The 21,886-nt window shown below is 43.0% G+C and overlaps 1 protein-coding gene and 1 long non-coding RNA gene across 7 annotated transcripts in view; one reads left to right on the plus strand and one right to left on the minus strand.

Annotated features, from left to right (window-relative positions):
- LOC138762804 (uncharacterized) overlaps positions 1-21,886 on the minus strand; it is a 311,006-nt gene that overhangs the window by 107,143 nt on the left and 181,977 nt on the right. The gene's annotated exons all lie outside the window — the stretch shown is intronic.
- LOC138762773 (general transcription factor II-I repeat domain-containing protein 2-like) overlaps positions 5,927-21,886 on the plus strand; it is a 59,330-nt gene continuing 43,370 nt past the window's right edge. For all 5 annotated transcript variants that reach the window (XR_011357156.1, XM_069936350.1, XM_069936344.1 and 2 more), the window contains exon 1: positions 5,927-6,029. The gene's annotated coding sequence lies outside the window, so the exon portion shown is untranslated. The remainder of the gene's footprint in view (positions 6,030-21,886) is intronic.

Here is a 21,886-nt window from a genome sequence, read left to right on the forward strand (position 1 = left end):
ATCCATTAAAGTTAATTAAGCATGAATGATTTTTACATCTTTGGCTTGGCTTCGCGGACGAAGATTTATGGAGGGGGTAAAAAGTCCACGTCAGCTGCAGGCTCGTTTGTGGCTGACCAGTCCGATGCGGGACAGGCAGACACGATTGCAGCGGTTGCAAGGGAAAATTGGTTGGTTGGGGTTGGGTGTTGGGTTTTTCCTCCTTTGCCTTTTGTCAGTGAGGTGGGCTCTGCGGTCTTCTTCAAAGGAGGCTGCTGCCCGCCAAACTGTGAGGCGCCAAGATGCACGGTTTGAGGCGTTATCAGCCCACTGGCGGTGGTCAATGTGGCAGGCACCAAGAGATTTCTTTAGGCAGTCCTTGTACCTTTTCTTTGGTGCACCTCTGTCACGGTGGCCAGTGGAAAGCTCGCCATATAATACGATCTTGGGAAGGCGATGGTCCTCCATTCTGGAGACGTGACCCATCCAGCGCAGCTGAATCTTCAGCAGCGTGGACTCGATGCTGTCGACCTCTGCCATCTCGAGTACCTCGACGTTAGGGGTGTGAGCGCTCCAATGGATGTTGAGGATGGAGCGGAGACAACGCTGGTGGAAGCGTTCTAGGAGCCGTAGGTGGTGCCGGTAGAGGACCCATGATTCGGAGCCGAACAGGAGTGTGGGTATGACAACGGCTCTGTATACGCTTATCTTTGTGAGGTTTTTCAGTTGGTTGTTTTTCCAGACTCTTTTGTGTAGTCTTCCAAAGGCGCTATTTGCCTTGGCGAGTCTGTTGTCTATCTCATTGTCGATCCTTGCATCTGATGAAATGGTGCAGCCATCAGGCTTTGCTGAAGTTGACAATTCCTCAGTACAAGATAACACGTTTGGTAACTTTATTGTGCTGAAGTGAATGGGCCTCCTGGATATCTGATGTTGGAAGAAATCAGGCTGATATCACAGCCATTCTATTTATGCGGACAATTTTCTTTGAGGTCAGTGTGACACCAGCATCACAATTGACCACAAATCCTCGACTAATGTTTCATGCAATTGAAACCGAATAATTTGTGATATCACATCACATCACAGCTAACTTCATTTAGTGAACAATGCCAAAGAAATCCCACCAGGATGGCTGATCTCAAGTAACAATTATTTTTAATTTTCTTTATTTGGCCTATGATCTGCTAGTTTTCTCACTTTTTGCCATAGTTTTACATTTATTTTATACATATTTATATCTAGTCACTTAGAAATTATGCTGAATTAATTTGTAATGTCTTGAATGTTTTAACTGGTATTAGAAATAAGATCACCATAGCCAGCTAGATTGAGGTTTTGGGATGTCTCCCACTGACTTCTCTCTGTCGGTGTTTAATGCAGTTTAAATTACTCCTTCAAGTGTAAAATCAAGTAGATAAAAGAAAATGGAAGACCTTGCACCTTGGAACTGATATAAAGCTTAAAATTCTGCTGTGATTATTACTGATTTGAGTTATTTGATTACCATATATGTCAGCATATAAGATGACTGTTGTGTAAGACAATCCACCAGAATTTCCACTTAAAATTTAGGTTTTGAGCAAAACTTGCTGCATAAGACTACTCTAAGTCTGGCACTTACCGCCAAAAGCTTACTGCCCCAATAGTCCTTTACCAACCATCCCACTGATTGGTGGAGTGATGCTGTCACAACATTTTAAAAGCAATCTACCCAGTAAAGGTTTAAATTTAATGAGCATGTTTTAAAATAAACCACTGTTGACTCCTTTGACAGAAAGTTAAAAGCCTATACAGAGCCAATGGCAGGCAGACTGGGTGGATGGACACCATGGGAGCTCCCTAAGACTTCACTGTTCGTCAGCTTTTGCAAATGGTGGTTGGTATATGCCCTTAGCTTTGTTTAGTGTGCTATTACTTTCAGGTATGTTAGACAGGTTTATAATACATTTTTATTGTTTTATATAACATTACTATTAATCCAGCTTCCCAATTGTAAGTTTCAGTAGAAAAATATATTTATTGGTAGGACCTTAGGAGTTATGTGAGCTTCACCATGGGGGATGCTCTAAACCACACGATATTAAGGTTTGGATTTAATACTTGGTGTATAAGATGACCCCTGGATTGGGGTAAAATCTTAAAATTTTAAATACCATCTAATATGCTGACGTATACAGTACTAACAAGATTAGTTTTTAGAATGGTAGAACAACAGATAATATTCACAACAACTTATTTATAAAATACTTCTAATAAATAAAAGTTATTCAAAGACTGGAAAGAAAGGAGTAAGTGGTGAATATAATGGGAGAGTTAAGAGAGATTACTGATGATTTGGTTCAGTGGCTTTAAGAAGTCTTTCAAAGGGAGAAAGATTCAGGGGAAGAGAACGAATCAGCAATGATTGAAGTGATGGGAAAATGATGCAGAAAACATTTGGAGTATTGTAAAAACACAATGCTGGGGAACTCAGCAGGTCAAATAGTGTACTTAATGAGGCAAAAATAAAGCTACATAACCAATGTTTTTGGCTTGAGCTTATAGCGCTCGTGCTACGCGAGCATGGAGAAGAACAACATGCACACCAAAGCCTTGGAAAATGAGATTGGTTTATTGCTCTGGCTGTTGCCCTTATATGGGCCTCGGGTGCTGACATCCCCATCTTCCCTCTGTGTGGGAGGTCGCCTGGGATGACGGCCAGTTTCACCTCCAGGTTCGTGCAGTCACCGTGTTCGTAGGCCATTTTGTTAGCCGGTCCACGTCTCCGTGCGCAGGCCACTACAAGACCCCCACCCAGAACTGGTGATCGGGCCATTGTCCTTTACCTTAGGTGGTCTTCCCCTGTATTGGGGAGGGGGGGTGTGAATGGAGACCAACTCCTTATAGTCCAGATACGCTGGTTTCAAGTGGTTGATGGGTAAAAGTCTCCTCCTTACCGCCAATGTTGAGGACGAAGGTAGAGCCATGGTCCCTGATGACCCTGTATGGCCCCTCGTAGGGACATTGTAGGACATTTAAGACTTAAGTCTTAAAACCCCTTCTTCGCTAGGCTGAGCTCTTCGAGAGGGTGCCCTCAGTCAAAATGTGGAGCCTTACCTTGTGCTTTGGCTCAGCAGTGGAGAACTGTGGCATCACTATTGAGGGGAACTCTGCCAGGATGCGAGTGAATTCATTGTCTGAGAGTGTTAAAGAGTCCAGGTGGGAGGCGGGTAGCTTGGCTTCCCCCAGAGGCAGAGTCTGAAAAGTTCTAGCATGCAACAAGTGCCATCCATGAGGTTGACCAGTAAGCAGTGGGCCCAAAGGAAGTCGTACCCCAGGAACGGTTGTGCCATAGCCGTGAGAGTGAAGGTCCATGTAAAGCGGCTGGTGCCAAACATAAGGGGAATGGTGCAGGTCCCAAAAGTCCAAATGGAGGAGCTGTAGGCTGCCCTCAGTGCTGGCCACTGCTTGTCATTGCAGGTGTTAAGGTCTTGGGGGTGGGGATAGAATGCTTATCTAAGCACTTGTGTCACCCAGGAAATGCCTGCCCAACAGGGAATCCCAGACATAGAGGAAGCTATCATGTGGGCCAACTGCCACAGCTATCAACAATGGTTGGCCAGGGCCTTTCCCGGAAAAACACAGAGTGGTAAGCATCGATGGGCCTCTGAACCCCATCACTGATGGTAGTAGCAGAACTGTCCCGGGGTATTAACTTGCCTCTCTGTTGGTCTTGATCTCATAGGCAGCTGTTTGTGGGCTTGCTGACGTGGTCTACGATGGCATTGGTGTCCAGAGCTTTTTCGCTCTCCAGAGCATGTCCTCTGGGCTGCAACCTTCTGAGGGTCCATGAAGTCCTCATCCATGAGCAATAGCCACATATCCTCAGCAGCTGCTCAAGAAGGATCTGCCTCAAAGAGCAGGCAAAGTTTGTGGCCCTCAGTTAAAGCGAGCATCTTGCTCATTAGGGCAGATGGGACCCTGTCCCCCAACATTCCATGTGCAGCAATTGGGCGGCAAGCTCATGCTGGAAGAGCCCGAAAGTGCGGGTTAACAGCTTTTTGAGAGACATGTATTGGCCTTGCTCTGGAGGCTGCCACAGGAAGTCTACAATCCTTGCCACATGTCTCGATCAAGGGCGCTCACGACATACAAGTAGCGGGTGTTGTTGGCGGTGATGTGGTGTAGCTGGAACTGAGCCTCAGCCTACTCGAACCACATGTGTGGCTGCGACACCCACAACGTTGTGAGCCTGAGTGAGACTGCGTGGATGGTCACTGGCTCCGCTTGATCCGTCATCTTCGGGTCCAACTGCCGGTTGGACGAGTTGGGGGTCACCAATTTAGAATTCGCGCTACATGAGCCTGGAGAAGAATGACAAGCACACCAAAGTCTTGGGAAACAAGAGTGATTTAGTGCTCTGGCCATCATGCTTATATGGGCCCCTGGCTTTGACGCCAGGGCCCCACATCATCGAAGCACTGGCCTGGGATTGGCTGACATTCCCACCAGAGTTCTCCATCTTCTCGCTATGCAGGAGATCACCTAGGATGACAGCCAGTGTCACCCTCAGGTCCATGCGGTCGCCACGTTCATTGGCTATTTTGTGGGCTGGTATGCGTTTCCATGCACGGGCCGCTACAAGCCCTTCATCAAGGTATGACAAAATGTAGGCAGCCACCCAAACAAAATGTGGGGGGAAGGTGCAGAAGGGGGAGTATGGTCACAAGGCAGGAGGTAAGAGGTGGATAAGGGAGGGAGGGAACATTAGCAAGCAGGAGGAGGGGGTGGCTCTGTGAATGGAGAGAGAAGGAGAATGGGAAGGGAGGGAGAATGGGGAGTAGGCTAGTTGAAACTGGAGAAGTCAATGTTAATGCTATACGGTTGGAAAGGGCCCAGACAGAAAATTAAGTATTGTTCCTCCAATTTACGGGTGATCTTGGTAGGTCACAGAATTGCCGTCAGAACAAGTCTAATAGGGGGGGTAACTGCAGGGGGGGCCCAAACCTCACTTAACCATGGGGGAAGGAGGGAAAGCAGGTGCCATACCTGCCATGAACCTTCTCCGCGCACCACTGCCACACTTCCCCCTTCCTCTGAAGTAACAGACAAATGTGCGTGGTTATAGCGGCGGAGATGAAACCATGTGATGCTATTGATGCTAGTGCTGTGGGTGGGTGGGGGAGCACAATTACTCATTTGGGGGGGCATGGCCTGTGAATGTTCCCCCCCCCCCCCACGTCAAGCCTGGTAGGACAATAGATGAGGCCATGGACAGAAATGTGAGCATGGGAGTGGGGCACCGAATCAAAATGGTTGGCCACTGGGTGATTCCTGTCACTGATGCAGACAGAGCGAAGGTGCTCAGCAATCTTTTCATACCTAATAAGCTATTCAGTTGACTTGAACAGAAATTGAAAAATGTCATTATTCAAGTTGCAAAGTTTTCAAAATTCCACAAAGCCATAAATTCTCCCTGAAGTAAATTGCAGAGTCAACTCTAGATGTAGTAAAGGCAAAATCAAAGCAAGATACTTGGAAGTTTTTTGCAGGCCAGTCACCCTTAACTAAGCATTCAAGAGTATATTTTATGGTGTTAACTTCTTGGATATATTGTATAATGCCTACTTCTCGACTATTCTTGCAAAATATTTGCAATTCAGGATAAACAAGATATTTTTACATTGTCAGCGAGCGGGTACATTGCTTTTCATTTGATTCCTACTGTTCCCAAAGCTCTAAAGTTGCATGTTTCTTATTATCAACTAAAAACATATAATGCATTTTCCACAGGAAGCTATCAAATTGATGATACAATAATAGTTATTACTGTTAAGTAAATCATAATGTTCGTACATCTGGATACTCAAACATCAACATGTTACATTGTGCACCTTCTCTCAGAACATCCCGTATTTTAAGATTGGCGGTTCAATTTTGGCTTCAGCTTTCTAGTGTACAAAGCACATGCAATGCATTATAGCAACAGCAGATGACTGGATCTAATCCAGCAAACACAAGCCTCAGGCTATTGGGAAGTGAGCAAGGACAAAATGATTACTGTCAAGGTGAGCTAATTCATTTTATGGCTTAATGTTTCTTATGCTTTTTCTCTTGCGGTGATGTCCATTGTAGGTAATCGTCACCGTGTATTCACCACACTACTGCACCATGATTGTTCGAGCAAGCTTTAACTTCTAAAGCAGTCCCAGTTTTTTGGTTAAGTTGGAACATAATCATTAGGATCTTCCGCATGATAATTGACAATCTGTTTCTGTTTATGTCCCAGCTGCAGTTGAGTTTATCCTTTATGTGCCATATAACATGACCTGCCAACTGAAGCTGCTTAGAAAACACTTCCAAAATTTAGGTCTGGGGACTCTCACAGATTTTTAACTATTTTATAACACGAAAGGCCCGATCCTCCCATTTAACACACAATTTAAATTTGTCAACATTGCTTTTTAAAAATGACTCCTGTGGCCCTTTGTCTGACTCTGGAAACTGCCCAAAATCCAACCACGCAATGGGCTTTAAAACAGGTTCCATTTCAAATATTTAACCAGTTACCCTTTAAATGTTAACACGGATTCTCTTTCCATTAGTGTTTCCAAAATCATGTGTAATCTACTGACAACAGTGAGTGTAAAATCACATGTATAATATGTGGCGCAGGAAATAAAAATAACAGTAGGTGTATAAAATGTTCATCAAATCAGGTTGGAGAGAGAGAAAAACAGTTACCATTTCAGATTTTCCAGCTAAAAAAATCCTCACTGTTTCTTTCTCCACAAATGCTGCCATATACGCTGAGCATTTCCAGCATTTTTATAACCTGCTTTTCATTGGGTTTATTAGAGATCATGCTCCCTAATTTTAATGATTATTCACAAGCAAATGATAGATTTTATTTCTCCAAAGAAGATATCGAATCTCATTGATTTGAATTACAGGAAACTGGATAAATTATTAAACCTCATCCAGCATCAAGTACAAAATTTCCTTTGACAACAAAGGCCACAGTATCTTATTATTTAATTGTAACTGGATTGAAGACTAATGTAGTGCTAGGAGGCAGGGGGTAGTGGTGGAGGGGTGCTTTCCTAATTGGAGATGTACTACAGGGATCGGTACAGAAACCAGTGTGAGGCATCAATTACTGATAAGATATATGCAGAAAAGGCAGAGAGTTCAGGAGGATTGACATACAGAAAGACTGAGGTCTAAGTTCATAGCTTGCTGGAAATGGTGACATAGGTGGATAGGGTGGTGAAGGCCTCGAATAGGATTAATTTTCACTTGTCTATTGGAAGCCAAAGGTTACTGCAGATGTTTATAAAATTGGGAGAGGCATAGACAGAGTGGTCAGAATCAGTTTTCTAGGGCAGCAGAGTCTGGAACAAGAGGGCAAAGTTATAGGGTGAGTATAGAAATTTAAAGGAGATGAGAGGGGCAAGTTTCTCATTCAGATAGTAGTGGGTACATGATCACGCTGCCAGAGGAAGTGACGGACTTTGGCATAATTACAATATTTAATAGGCATTTGAATTGGAACTTGCATGGGAAAGGATTGTGGTGCTACCACTATGTGTACAGATATATATATATGCTGTATGGGCTGGTCCGTTCCCTGAACCTGTGACTCCTCCTTTCCAGATATCCTCATAAAGGCTGTTAAACCCAAACCCCTCCCTCAGACAACTATATGTATAGATGTAAAAATGTGCTGTATGGTTTGGTTGGAGTTTGGGGCGTGAAATCAGGTGGGGCCAGTTGGTCATGTTTACTGGGGTAGGGGACTGGCTGGTCGGTTGAGGGGTCTCCTATGTGCACCAGGTTGTGGATGGAGACAGTGTCCTGTTGACCATCCTGATACTCCACGTAGGCATATTAAGGGTTGGCACGGAGGAGGTGGACCTTCTCGACCAGAGGGTCAGCTTTGTGGTGTTTGTTGGAACAGCACGGGCCCGGGGCTCATCAGCCAGGATGGTAGTATATGTCCAGATGCCAACTTCCTGGGGAAGGAAAAGAGTCTTTCATGTGGTGTTGAGTTTGTGGCCGTACAAAGAAGGGACCTGGTGGCATGGAGCACATCAGGGAGGGCATCTTGCCACCAGGAGGTGAGTAGTCCTTTTGATTTAAGAGCTAAGAGAACCATTCTTCATGGCATTTTCCCTTGCGACCTGTCCGTTTCCCCGTGGGTTGTAGCCTGTGGTCCTGCTTGTGGTCATGCCCTTGGCCAGCAGGTACTGGCGCAGCTTCTCGCTCATAGAGACCCCCGGTCTCTATTGGATATTGCAGGGGTATCCGGACAGAATGAAGATGTCACGTAATGCCTTTAAGATGGTGGCTGTGGTCATATATGGGTAGGGGATGATAAAGGGGAAGCGGGAGTATTCGTCCACGATGTTGCGTAAGTTCACATTCCTCTTGGTGGATGGGAGAGGTCCCATCCAGTCCTTGCTCAGCTGCTTGAAAGGGCAGGTGGCCTTGACAAGGTGGGTTTTGCCAGCACTCAGCGCATACCAGACAGTTGTATGTTAACTCCCTGATGTCTTTGTCCGATTAGGGGAGGTTGTGGGCTCTAACAAAGTGGTAGAACCTGGTGATTCCAGGGAAGCAGAGGTTGTTGTGGAGTACATGGAAACGATCCAGCTGCACGTTGGCGCATGTCCCCCAGGACAGGGCATCGAGAGGCTCGTTGAGGTTTCCAGGCTGATGCAAGATCTCATAGATGTTGGTGAATAGTTCAATTTTCCACCTCAGGATTTTATCATTCTTAATTTTTCCCCGCTGTTTGTTGTTAAACATAAAGCAACTGCACGTTGGCTAGTCAACAGGGTGAATGAATTTCTGGCCAGGTAGTGCCTCCAATGGCGCACAGCTTCCACTCTGGCTTGGGCTTCCTTCTCGATGGCTGAGTGCTGGAGCTCAGGTCCCTGGAGGGTTCTGGAAAAGAATCCCATGGGTCTGCCCATCTGGTTGAGCATAGCAGCCAGGGTAAAATCAGATGCACCACTCTCCACTTGGAGGGGGATGGATTCGACTGCAGCATGCATCACCGCCTTGCCGATATCATCCTTGATGGATGTGAATGTCATTTGGGCTTCTGCCAACAGGGGGAAAGTGCCTGATTTCACCAGGGGCCGGGGTTTGTCTGCCTAATTGAGGTCCCACTGGGCATAGTAGGAGAAAAGGTCCTTTATGAGCGAGAAGCTGTGCCAGTACCTGCACCTTTTCAGGGCCTTGAGGGTCTGGGGTAAGAGGAGTTCTAACAGGGGACACATGAGGTCCGTGTCTGGCCAAATAAGGCCATTCTCCTCTACGCAGCCCAGGATAGACAGCCTTGAAGTTCTAAAGACGCAGTTCTTTTGGTTATAGGTCAGTTTGAGACTGCTGATCATGGCCACAGATGGTCCTATTGTCCAGATAGGGAAATGTGGCCCTGAGTTCAAAGTCATCAACTATGTGGTCTATCTCCCTCTGGAAGACTGAGACCCCATTGGTGACTCCAAAAGGGACATGGAGGAAGTGGTAGAGGTGGAGTCCATCTCAAAGGGAGTGTAAGGGCTGTTCTCTGGCCAGATTGGTAGTTGGTGGTAAGCTGACGTGAGGTCAATGGTCGAGAAGACCAGGAACTGGTCGATATTATTGACCATGTCGGCAATGCGGGGGAGTGGTTAGTAGGGTGAAGTGGTTTATGGTCTGACTGTAGTCAATGACCAAGCATTGTTTCTCTCCGCTCTTTACCACCACTACTTGGGCTCTCCATGGGCTGGTGCTGGGTTCTATGACCCCTTCCGCTAAGTATCATTTGACCTCTGTTTTAATGAAGGCTCTGTCCCTGGGACTGTACTGTCTGCTCCTAGTGGCTGCCAGCTTGAAGTTGGGGATGAGGTTCTCGAACAGGGGTGGTGGAGGAGTCCAGAGAGTAGAGAGGCTGCAGGTCATCTTCATGGGGGGTTGTTTGGTTGGTGTTGCAGACTGTGAGGGTTGGGTGGGAGCTATTGAACTGTATGCGGATGCTCTGCAACTGGCACTGGAAATCAAGTCCCAGTATGACAAGCATACATAGATGAGGCATGATTAGAAGTTTAAAAGTTCTGTACTCGGTGCCCCGCATCATCAACGTCACGATGCAGCAGCCGTTGATCTTGGCCAAATGGGATTGGGAGGCCAGGGAGACTTTACATTGTGTCAGGGTCACTATGAGGGAATATTGGTGTACAGTACCCAGGTGGATGAAGCTCTTGGTGCTTCTGGTATTGAATAAACTGTTTGTAGGGTGGCCGTTTACCTCGACATTCATCATGGCTTTGGCCAGTTGGTGTGGGCTGTCTTGATCGAGGATAATGGGCAAGTATGTGGTCGCTGACTGAGTTGATGCTGTGATGCTTTGGGAGTGCTCGCCAAGTTGGTCTCCCCCATGCCACACATGTGGTGCTTCCCGGAAGTGGTGCCGGAAGTGGTACCTTAAGTTGTGCCACCCCAGGCTTATCCCCAGGACCCAGTCGATCAGTCCCTGGCCACATCTGTGGTGGAGCTGGAAGTAAAAGATGGAGACGGCTGTCGGCCGCATGCATCATTGCTGTGGGGAGGTTGGGACCTACACTCCTTCGCGTAGTGCCCTTTCTTGGCGCAAGCAGAGCATGTGGCACTTCAGGTAGCTATTACAGGGATTCTTCCCATGCTGGCAGAAATAGCACTTTTGGCACTTGATGGTGGCAGTAGTGACATGGGAACCTGTACCCCAAGATGGCAGTGCCCATGTCCCCCATGCGGTGGCCGCGTTACCTGAGGAGAATACTTCAGCACTTCACTGTGCAGTCTCCAGCAATCTAGCCAGGTCCACTAGCTCCTTTTCCAGAAGTCTCTGTTTGATGTAGCCAGAGATGAACTTATATGGAATCATAAGTTTCGGGGCCCGATACTACTTCTGCAGGTACTCCATCGGTTCAGAGTCAGTAGAAAAGTCTCTCATCACTTGGAAAACCCGGTGGCCAACCTGAACGAAGAGCACTTCCCTCTTGTCTTCTTCGCTCCGCATGTCATCGTGCCCCTTGAATGCATTGAGGCAGTGCACCCATGGGTCAAATTTAGTCAAGGCCTCTGGGTCCTTAGGGTTGGTGTTTAATCTATCTGCCCGTACTGCCTTGTCCGTGGTCTAAAATTAAGGTGATTAAATTGTACTACCAATCAACCACAATCAGACAGATTAAAGTGTCAGTTGCTGGCCCAGTTCTAAGGCAGGTACTGAGGGAGGGGTTTGGATGTAACAGCCTTTATGGAGCTATCTGGGAGGGACAAGTCACAGGTCCATGCAGCTCTATATATAAATATATAAATATATATATATATATATATATATATATATACACACATCTATACACATAGCGGTAGCGCCACAAGGATTGGGCCTAATGTGGACAAATGGCATTAGCACAGGCAGGCATCATGGTTGACATGGATGAACTGGGCCGAAGGCACTATTTCTGTGTTGTATTTACTGTGACTCAATGATTCTCTAGGGATAAAAGCAGAAACCAGCAGCAAGTCACTCATCGACAGAAAGAAAAATTGACTCACTTCTGCAGGTTGAAGACCCTTCATTAAGACTTTTACTTCAAGTGTTAACCTATCTCCATCAATGCTGTCTAACCTGCTGAGTGTTTCCAGCATTTACTGCTGTTAATTATGAATTCCAGCTTCTGGAGTTTAGAAGAATGAAACGAGATCTTAAGAACACATGAAGGACTCAGAATGAGCATGTTTGGGTAAATGCTGAGAAGATGCTACCTTGGATAATGGCAGTGGTGAAATTTATACTGAAAAGACATTAAAAGGTTTAGGAGCCACGAGTTAAGATGTAGGTGACAAGACTTTAATCTCTTAGTGTCCTGTGAATTTTTGGGGGGAATTCTCAATCACCGAGAGCTGTGAAGGCTGTGTCACTTTTGTTCATTCAAAGATGGGATTGGCAGATTTTTTGTCAAGGGTGACATAAGGGCTAAGGATGCCAAGCAGGAAATTGGACAGCTAAGGTTAAGATTAGATCATTCCTAACCTTAGTTAATGGAATAGCAGGTTTGTGGGACACTGTACCCCACTCTTGGGGGTTGTTTGTAGCCTTTTAGGTCGGTGTATTGTTTCTAATCACCAGCCTCCACGTTCCACAAAACATTACATCTGTTCTCGGGATGAGACCTTCCACTCCACAACATCTGAAATGTCCCTATTTAAAGAAATGTGATTTATCTCCCCACTGTTGCTACCCCTCCATTACACGCTCTTTTGTTCTCACTTCACCTCTCCCGACACAGAATAAGGATTGAGTTCCCTTAGTCCTCTTCCTAACCAAATCAAAAATCATTCTGACGACACAAAAAGGCTTGTCTGCACTATCAAAGCACCATTTTATTTTCTTGTATTACTGTAATTATGAATATTTATTATATCCCATTAGTATTTATTATCGATTTCTGTACAGTAATTTAATGAATACTATTGGAGTTGTTTCTTTTACAAAATAGCTGTAAAATTTCAGACATTGTATTTATATGCTTGACAGTAAACTCATCACTTTTCAGCCCACCAACCTCTGCATCTGGCGAAACCATTGTATCTCTCATATCATTGCTTATGTCCCATGTGCTGGGTAAAATGCACATGATAAGTTTGATGGCACTCAATAAAGTTTCTGATTGCATTTAGGGATCACGTTTCTGCTACGCTTTGATTCCTTACAAAAGAAGTGCTAACTGATTGAATTTAGAGGCCCTTTGTCTCCCTCTGAGCGCACAATCCTTTATTGGAGTTGACACAACAATTTCACTGGTTTAGTCCTGCAAACTACCATCCTCATTAGTGGTTTGATTGTCATGTGATAAAAGCATCATAACCACATTCACTGTAACATAACCCTCTATAGGATAAGCTGAATAGAAATGGAACATGAATCAATTCATAAAACTGAAGGAATTGTGGAGCTTTGATTTACTTTTTCAATAGCTTCTTGTGCCTGCAAGAGTACAATCAGAATGTGGAATTGTTTAGCTCTCTTTTAATTTATCTTCCTCCTTTGAGAAATATATGAATTGTTCAGTAACCTGAACAGAGTTGCCTGTGTAATAGGGCAAAAGCAATCTGATTCTGCCTGCCAAGATCCAGTAGTGAGGAAATTGGTGACCTTGAATGCTACAGGAAATGCATGCCTTCAATCAGCCATTCCCCAATAATGTCCAACCTTCGATATTGAACATTGACAAAGGAGCTAGTGATGGGTCGAAAACTTAAAATTATAGACCTGTTTATCTTGCAATGTGAGTAAGAAATGCACAGGAAAGAAACTATTCAGTGATGCTATTTTTTTGAGATTCAAAGCTAAATTCAAATCCACCTCATCTTCCAGTTCAATGATATTGTAAAATACATGCATCCAAAGATATGTTTTGAAAAGTAATTTGAACAACGCTAGTAAAGAAAAGTGATGACATTTCTGCAGCACTAAAACACGTCACATCAGATCAAATATTATTTATTGTCTTGTAATAAATCAGAAATGTAATATTACAGAAAATTGCCTTTAGTCTGTCATAAAGCTGAGGAAGATTTGCCTTTAGCATTTCATGGCACCCCTTATAATCAGAGAAAGAGAAGCAAAAGAGAGTCCCCTTAGAGTCACTGAGTGTCCATGGATTTGTCTCCAGCGCTCCTGCGGCCTCTGCAGCCACACAAGATTCCTGTTCAGTTCAGCCCGAGCCCAGATCCAAACCTTGGACACGATGAGGAAACCTGCAGTCTGGTGTAAATCCTTCGACCTCATATCACCAGCAGCTCACAGCCTGTCTGGGTACTTTGCCCACAAGTCACCAACAGCTTGCTGCCTGTGTACGTCCTTCGGCTGTAGTGCCACGCACTGCTCTGCCACCATGGCCACTTGTCTCTTCTGCTTCTCCTTCTCAAGGTGGAATTTCTCCTTATTACTGGTGCCTGCGCCAGTCTGCTGCTCCCCAGGAGTTGGCAATCCCTTGAGTCCACTGCTGAACTCGAGTGCCACCGTCAAGGGCTCAGACTCCATGGTCCCAGGATTTTAAATAAAACACCCTGGGCTCCTTTAACGTGCCATGTAAAGCCTGTATGGAGCCATATAAAGCCTGTAGAACCCTGTGGGGTAGTGCTGTGTCTCTGCTTCCGCCCTCCCTGGGCCTGCATCAGCCATGCTGACATTCTTTTTTTTAACCAAACTAGAATTTGTCTGTGGTACAGGATAAAAATTCCTCTTCAGGGGGATATTGTCTCAAGGAGATACCTTTCTGCGGTTTGTCCTGTCATTGGCATATTGTTGGTCATAATTTGCTGCATACTTTTGTCTGTTGAATGAAATGGGAGATAGGGATCAGCCACATACCCATGAACTTTTGGTGGGATCGATCAGAGTCCTTACAGTTGTTGATGCTCTGAACAGGAGGACAAGTAGGGTGCAGCCCCCCCCCCCCCCATTCCCTCTTAGCTGAGCGCATGTGCGCACGCACACACATTTTGCAACCAGGGCACAAAGGAAATTAAAGTGTGCACAAAAGGTTAGTTACCAAAAATAATGTAGTAATTAATAATTATATTGTACATTTGCACAAGCACACAAACTTTTGTCACAGGAAAAAAAAATTGCACAGCGTAAGGGTTTTGTGCACATTAAAATTAGAGGGAACATTGGTGCAGATGTCTGCGGCAGAGTTTTAATGCACATTACCAATTATTTCATTTATTTTTGCAAATCTGATCCATTACAGGAGTAATCAAATGGAAACTCCAAATTAGTTAATCAAAATTTAGGGAAAATCGATAAATATTGCAAATGCGGAATTCAAAGGAGGTTCACTAGAATTTTCATTAAATTATGTATAATATAGGCTTTGTACTTGAAATCTTGTTTGGTGGAGACATTGTGGGCTGAAATGTCTGTTTCTCTGCTGTACAGTTCTATATTCTATGCTCTGCTTCAACTTAAAAATGTTTATACTTAGCAAATTATTTGTTGTGCAGGCAATGCTTTCAAAATCTCCTTTTAGCTGACATCTGCACAAGCAATGAAGTATTTGTAAACTCACAATTGCCCTGTTTAATCTGATCTGCACACCACTTTGGACCACATCCAATGCCACTGTTATAAAGCAATAACTTGCAGTCACAATGGGCTTATATTTCTTGGAATAAAGCCTTGCTATTTCCAGGTATCATTAGAATGGTGACAAAATGAAAAACATCTGGCCAAATAAGTCCATATTTTCTACATAGACTTTTCATTGGTAAGTTGTAGAAGATCTAAAGTAATCATCCCCTAATTTTGTTCCTTTTGGTTCTTGTAAGCTGCACTGATATTAAAAACATTTTGGAGACGATCCAAAAATGGCATTTGTGGAGTGCCTCCAATTGAAATGTGTCTAGTTATATATTTAAATAGGCATATGATCTTTAGATGTAAATTGCATTTCTAACACTTTGTGTAACCACTTTAATACAAATGACGAGTTTCAATCCTTTTCAAAATGGGCCAGCTGTTACTTAAAAAGAGTTAAGTGATGAAACACAATTTATTCTATAAGACAGAGGAAGAAAACTATTTGTTTTTTGGCTGTATTTCAGTATTATCCTATCATATGGAAGATGGAAAGCGAACTGCAGCCAAAAAAGGAGGAAATCCTAACCTACAGACATTTTACTACCCTGGATGCTATTAATCAGCATGTCTGAATGGGCAATTGTTAATAGTACTATGGGCATAGGAGTTCTTTAATTGGATGATTGAGTTTATAACAGAGGATTAGTTTTACCCTATTTTCCATCACCAGGTGTATCATCCTGAAGTTCCTTGGAGTCCATTTAACAAGTGACCTATCCTGAACACACATCTCCTCACTGTTAAGAAGGTGCAACAGTGACTTCACTCTCTAAGAAATCAAAAGCAGGCAAGGCTTTCAGCCACCATCATGTCAACCTTCTACAGGACCTCTACCGAGTATCCTGGCCAGCTGCATCACAGTCTGGTACAGTTGGTGCAGAGAATTGGATTGGAGGTCAATCCACAGGAACAGAGGAGTGGCAGAGAGGATCACAGGGATCTCTCTTCCCCTCCCTCCCCCATCCCAAATCGATGTGATCATCGTCTGAAGACAGTGAACATTGCAACTCTCAGCTACTCCTGTCAGGAAAGAGATAGAGGAGGATCAGAGCCAGAACCACCAGGCTGAGAAACAGCTTCTTCCTGCAGGCAGTGAGAATGCTGAACCAAAGGAACTGGTCACATTAAACATCCCAGACCCTAATATTTACTCAACAGTATTTATTTAATTTTATATATGTATATTTGTCCAGCATGTGCATTGCTTGTCTGTATATGTGTTGTGTCTGATTGTATGTCTACATGTTTTATACGGAGGACCAGAGAATGCTGTTTTGTTGTGTTGAACTTGTGCAATTGGATGAAAATAAACTTGGACTTGATTGTTATCTAAGTGAGTGCATCACTAGAAGAATGGACACTAGGTGGTCAAGCTGAATTTTCAAGAATGTAAATACTTTAGATGAGGAGTATGAAAAATGCAAGAAAAACCTCAAGAAATAAATCAGGAGGTTAAAAGAAGACAAGAGGTTGCTTTGGCAGACAATGTTTAAAGGAAAATTCTAAGGGTTTCTAGAGGTATATTAAGAGCAAAACAATAGTATGGGACAAAATTGGTCCCCTTGAAGATTAGAGTGGTCAGCTTTGTATGGAGCCAAAAGGGATGGGAGAAGTTGTTTTAACTCACAGATTTTGTCAGCTTATTTATCACCATAAGATGTATTCCTGTATGTGCGTTCTCAGTCTCCTTAATAGCACTCTATGGTATTAGTGTTGAACTGAGGGAACACTTTTGGCAAAGTTGGCAGTCATTGGTAGTCAACCACCCAATGAAATAGCATTGGATGTTACCAGTTTTGGGAGTCAAAATGTTCAGAGTCACATTGGGCAATTTATTAATGTGAAGGGAGGAAAGTTGAGGGGAAACATCAGGGGCATTCCACCCCCCCCCCCCCCCGCCACAGAGCATTGTGGGTGCCTTTTCATCAGTATTCACTCAGGAAATGGGCACAAAGTTGTGGGAAGTAAGGGAAACAACCAGAGATGTCATGGAACCTATACAGATTAAAGAGAAGAAGGTGCTTGCTGTCTTAAAGCAAATAAGGGTGGATACATTTCTAAAGCCTGACAAGATATTCCCTTGGACTTTGAGAGGCTAGTGTAGAAATTGCAGGGGCTCTGGCCGAAGTATTTAAAATTTATTTAGCCACAGGTGTAGTGGTTAAGGGTTGGAGGGTAGCTCACCTTGTTCTGTTGTTTAAAAAAGGCTCCAAATGTTACCTTGGAAATTATAGGCTACTGAGCCTGACATCAGTAATAGGTAAATTATTGGAAGGTGTTCTAAGAGATCAGATATACAATTATTTGGATAGCCAGAAACTGATAAGGGATAGTCAATATGGCTTTGTGCATGGTAGGTCATGTTTAGTCAATCTTGTAGAGTTTTTTAGGGAGGTTACCAGGAAAATTGACAAAGTAAAGGTTGTGTATGTTATCTATATGGATGTTAGTAAGGCCTTTGACAAGGTCCTGCATGGGAACTTAGTCAGGAAGGTTCAGATCCTAGGTATTCATGGTGAAGTTGTGAACTAGATTTGACAATGGCTGGATGGGAGAAGCCAGAGAGTAGTGGTGGATGATTGCTTCTCAAACAGGAGGCCTATGATTAGTGGTGTGCCTCAGGGATCAGTACTGGACCATTGTTGTTTGTCATCTATATCCATGATCTGGATGATAATGTGATAAAATGGATCAGCAAGTTTGCAGATGACACTAATATTAGAGATGTTGTGGACAGCGAAGAAGGTTTTCAAAGCTTGAAGAAGGATCTGGACCAGCTGGATAAATGGGCTGAAAAATGGTGGATGGAATTTAATGCAGACAAGTGTGGGGTGTTGCATTTTGGAAGGACAAACCAAGAAAGGACATACATGGTAAATGGTGGGGCATTGAGGAGTCTGGGAGAACAAAGGGATCTGAGAACACAGATACATAATTTCCTGAAAGTTGCGTCACAGGTGGAGAGGGTTTTAAAGAGAGCTTTGGGGGATTAACAGAGTAAATATAGATAGTTTTATTTGACTCAGGGTAGGTGAGATACAAACCAGAGGACATGGGTTAAGAGTGAAAGGGGAAATGTTTAGGGGGAATGTGAGGGTAAACTTCTTCACACAGAGAGTGGTGGAGATGTGGAACGCATTTCCAGCTGAGTGGGGAAAGCGGGCTCAATTTTAACATTTAAGAGGAATTTGGACAGGTACATGGATGGGAGAGATATGAAAGGCTATGCACTGGGTGCAGGTCTTTGGACTAGGCAAAAAAAAATGGTTCGGCACAGATTAGAAGGGCTGAAGTAGTCTATTTCTGTGCTTTAAATGTTCTGTGGTTATATGGTTCTACCTCTTTGTCCTCTATTTTTCTTTCATCCATGTTCTTGTCTGGAGTCTCTTAAATGCCCCTAATATTCCTACCTCCACCACCACCACTGGTAAGGAATTCCAGGCACCCACAACTCTCTTTAGGGGGGGGTGGTGGAAAGCCCCTGATGTTTCTGCTCAACGTTCCTCCCTTCACATTAATAAATTGCACAACGTGACTCTCTGAAGATTTTGACTCCCAAAACTGGTAACATCCAATGCTATTTCATTGGGTGGTTGACTACCAATGACTGCCAACTTTGCCAAAAGTGTTCCCTCAATTCAGCACTAATACCATAGAGTGCTATTGAGGAGACTGAGAACACACATACAGGAATACCTCTTATGGTGATAAATAAGCTGACAAAATCTGTCAGTTTAAACAACCTGACGAGGAGCCCTGACAATCCCATTAAAAGTGAGCCACATGAAAGATTAATGCTACTTGGGACTCACATGAGACTCTGACCACAGGTGGATTTTGTGGAAGGTAAAGTTGATTTGCCAAAATATACTTTATTAACCATAAGCATTAATGTGCAAATTTCACGAGCCATAATTTAGGGAATGTCTATTTGTAGTGCTGCGTTTTGGTTGGGCAATACTTCTTATCCAGCAGATCATTATTGACCTTCACTGGAAAATCAAGTCCCTCTGTTTTAAAGATGGTCTTTAGGGAAAAATGCTGGAAGAGAATGACCAAAAGGCCATGATATGATGAATATCTCTTTGCTTCTCATGATCAATTGATCATGTGGGAAAAATTCATAACAGTGTAAATTGTACATGGAAGAATAGTCTCAGTAGATTAATTAATTCCGCATTTCCACATGGTTTTATGATTCCTTGCCAAGAATTGTAGAGCTTCTTCAGTAGTAACAACAGCTCTAATGATGGGTAGCTCGTGAGTTATAATTCTCTACCACAAGACAGCTGTGAAGTCAATTGCTTGAGAATGAAGGATTCTGTGAAAATAGTCTTAAATTTACAAAACATACAAAACCATGAACTAAGAACAGTCAGCCCTTTTCATCTGATCTGGTATTTATTAAGATCGTGGCAGATTTGGAAGTAACCTCAACTCTTCATTCCCATCTATCTATGGTTGCTTTTCACTCTCTTGCTTATCAATATCCATCTTGCTCTGTCGAAAAATTGTTTCTGCTTTCCCTGTTCATTGAAGAAAGTTCAAAGAATCACAGCCCTCTGAGAGAAAATATAAAAATAGGTCTTAAATGGATGACTGAAACATGAAAGTCTGCAGATGCTGTGATTGTAGTAAAAACACAAAAGGGCTGGATCATCTCAACAGATCTCAGGATCTGTCCCTTAGGATGTAAAAATACTGAATATAACTAATGTTTCAGGCCTTCTTGAAGAAGGACAGTTCCTCCAGCCCTTTTGTGTTTTTAAATGGATGACTGTTTGTTTTAAAAGATTGATCTGGATTCTCTCTCAAGGAAAAAAAAATCTTTTCCTCATCCACAATGCAAGGTCCCTCAAGCTCATTATATGCTTCGATCAAGTGACTGTTCGTTGCTCTAAACTCCAGTGAATATAAACTTAATCAGCCTATTTGCAGAGTCGGGGAATTTTTACCACAGTAGGGGAATGAAGAGCTATGAAGAAAAGGTACGCAAGTGGAGCTGAGTCCATGGTCAGATCAGCCGAGACCTTGCTGACTGGCGGAGTAAGCTCGATGAGCCAAATGGCCTACTCCTTCTGCTATTTCTATGTTCTTATATTCTTAATCTATTAAACCCTTTCTCATTTCCTTTATGATTTCAATTTTATTGATTTCTTTAAAAAAAGTTTCTCCAAACCCTTGAGTCAGTGTTAAAGTTACAAAACATAAACTTATCCATAAAATAGAAACAAACATGGCTGCAAAAATATCAATAACCAAATGTATCTATTTAGAGCTCTAATAACAGAAAAAAACCCACTATTCATTAATATGCTCCACCACTTCATCCATCACTATTTCCCCCCACCCTGGAAATGTAGATATTTGCCCCATTCTTGTGCATAGATGTCCAATTTATCAAACTGTTTGTAAGACATGCGTTCAAACGCTGCCACTTTGGCCATTTCTGAAATTCATTCCTGAGTGGGTCTCCCTCAATTCCTTTCAAATTGAAATTGATATAGAGCATCATTACATTTTAAGTTATATATTTAACTGAACTGCAATGTGTTGATTTTTTTGGTTAATGTGTCAATTTTATATATCTATTTATTTATTCATCTACTCATTATTGTCTTGTGCATTGAGATAGAGTGAAAAGCTTTCATTTGTATTCCATTTAAAGGCACCATGCCATCTTACAAAAGAAAAGGGAGATAAAGTTGAAAGAGGAAAAGTCTTTTCGGAGACCGGGAGTGGTTGAAGGTCATGACCCCTCCTTGTATGTGCACCTCAGCCACTATGGCTGCTTCCACTTATCACAGCAACAGTCATAATTACATTTTAGCCATGGCAGAAGCTGTTACAAATAGGTGAGCATGTGGACGGATGAGAAGTGGAAAGCATTTTATGAACAATGAAATGCTTACTGATAATTAATTCCCTCCTATTTGCAAAAAGGTGAAAGTTGAAGCATGAAAAAAATCACTAGTCAATGACTTCCTAGCTGCCAGTTAAAGCCTGAAATGTGCTGATTACATGGGACCAGTACTTTCTTTAAAGTGATGCGAATGACATCTGTGGTTAATTTTCAAAGAGAGATGAAGCGGTTAAATCTCAGTGGGATATACTATTTGAAGCAGTCCCTCTGATTTTTAAGGAAGGCTGGTTATTTGCAATGCAAATCCTGCTGTCACACATGTCCTTCATTATCAGTCATGAACTCTTCAATCAAACATGATCTGACTCAATAGAACTGCAGCTCAGTGTATAATATTTCATTCGCATGCCTAAAGCATACTCTCAGAATTGTTAGGTGTAAATGTGAGCACATTTTGGCCAGTGCACACAAACTGTAAATCACCTACAGATATATCTTACAAAGGTATTGCTTTGTATGTAGTCGCATGAGTGAAGTTTCAAGCAAGGAGTTTTATTACTTGTTCATTAAATGCATTTACTCCACTGGGAATAAAATTAACCAACCTTTTGATGGGAGATGTAATAATTCTGCCTATATAATTCATAGGTAGACTGCACGAAAAGCAAATAAGGATGCATAACATGGAATAGAGTGGTATTTGAATGCAAACTTTAACAGTGCCTTCATTTAACATTAAAGAAGAGTTTTCTGGTCAGTTAATTTGCATGCAATTGCAGTAGATCAGGAACAAAAAATCAGGTAAAATGAATATACATTTTAGAGTGGATGGAAATTAGTAGATATATTTTAAAACAATAATTCTACATAGGTAATTCAGTAGT

Source organism: Narcine bancroftii, chromosome 1, assembly GCF_036971445.1.
Source record: "Narcine bancroftii isolate sNarBan1 chromosome 1, sNarBan1.hap1, whole genome shotgun sequence".
In the NCBI taxonomy this organism is placed as follows: domain Eukaryota; kingdom Metazoa; phylum Chordata; class Chondrichthyes; order Torpediniformes; family Narcinidae; genus Narcine; species Narcine bancroftii.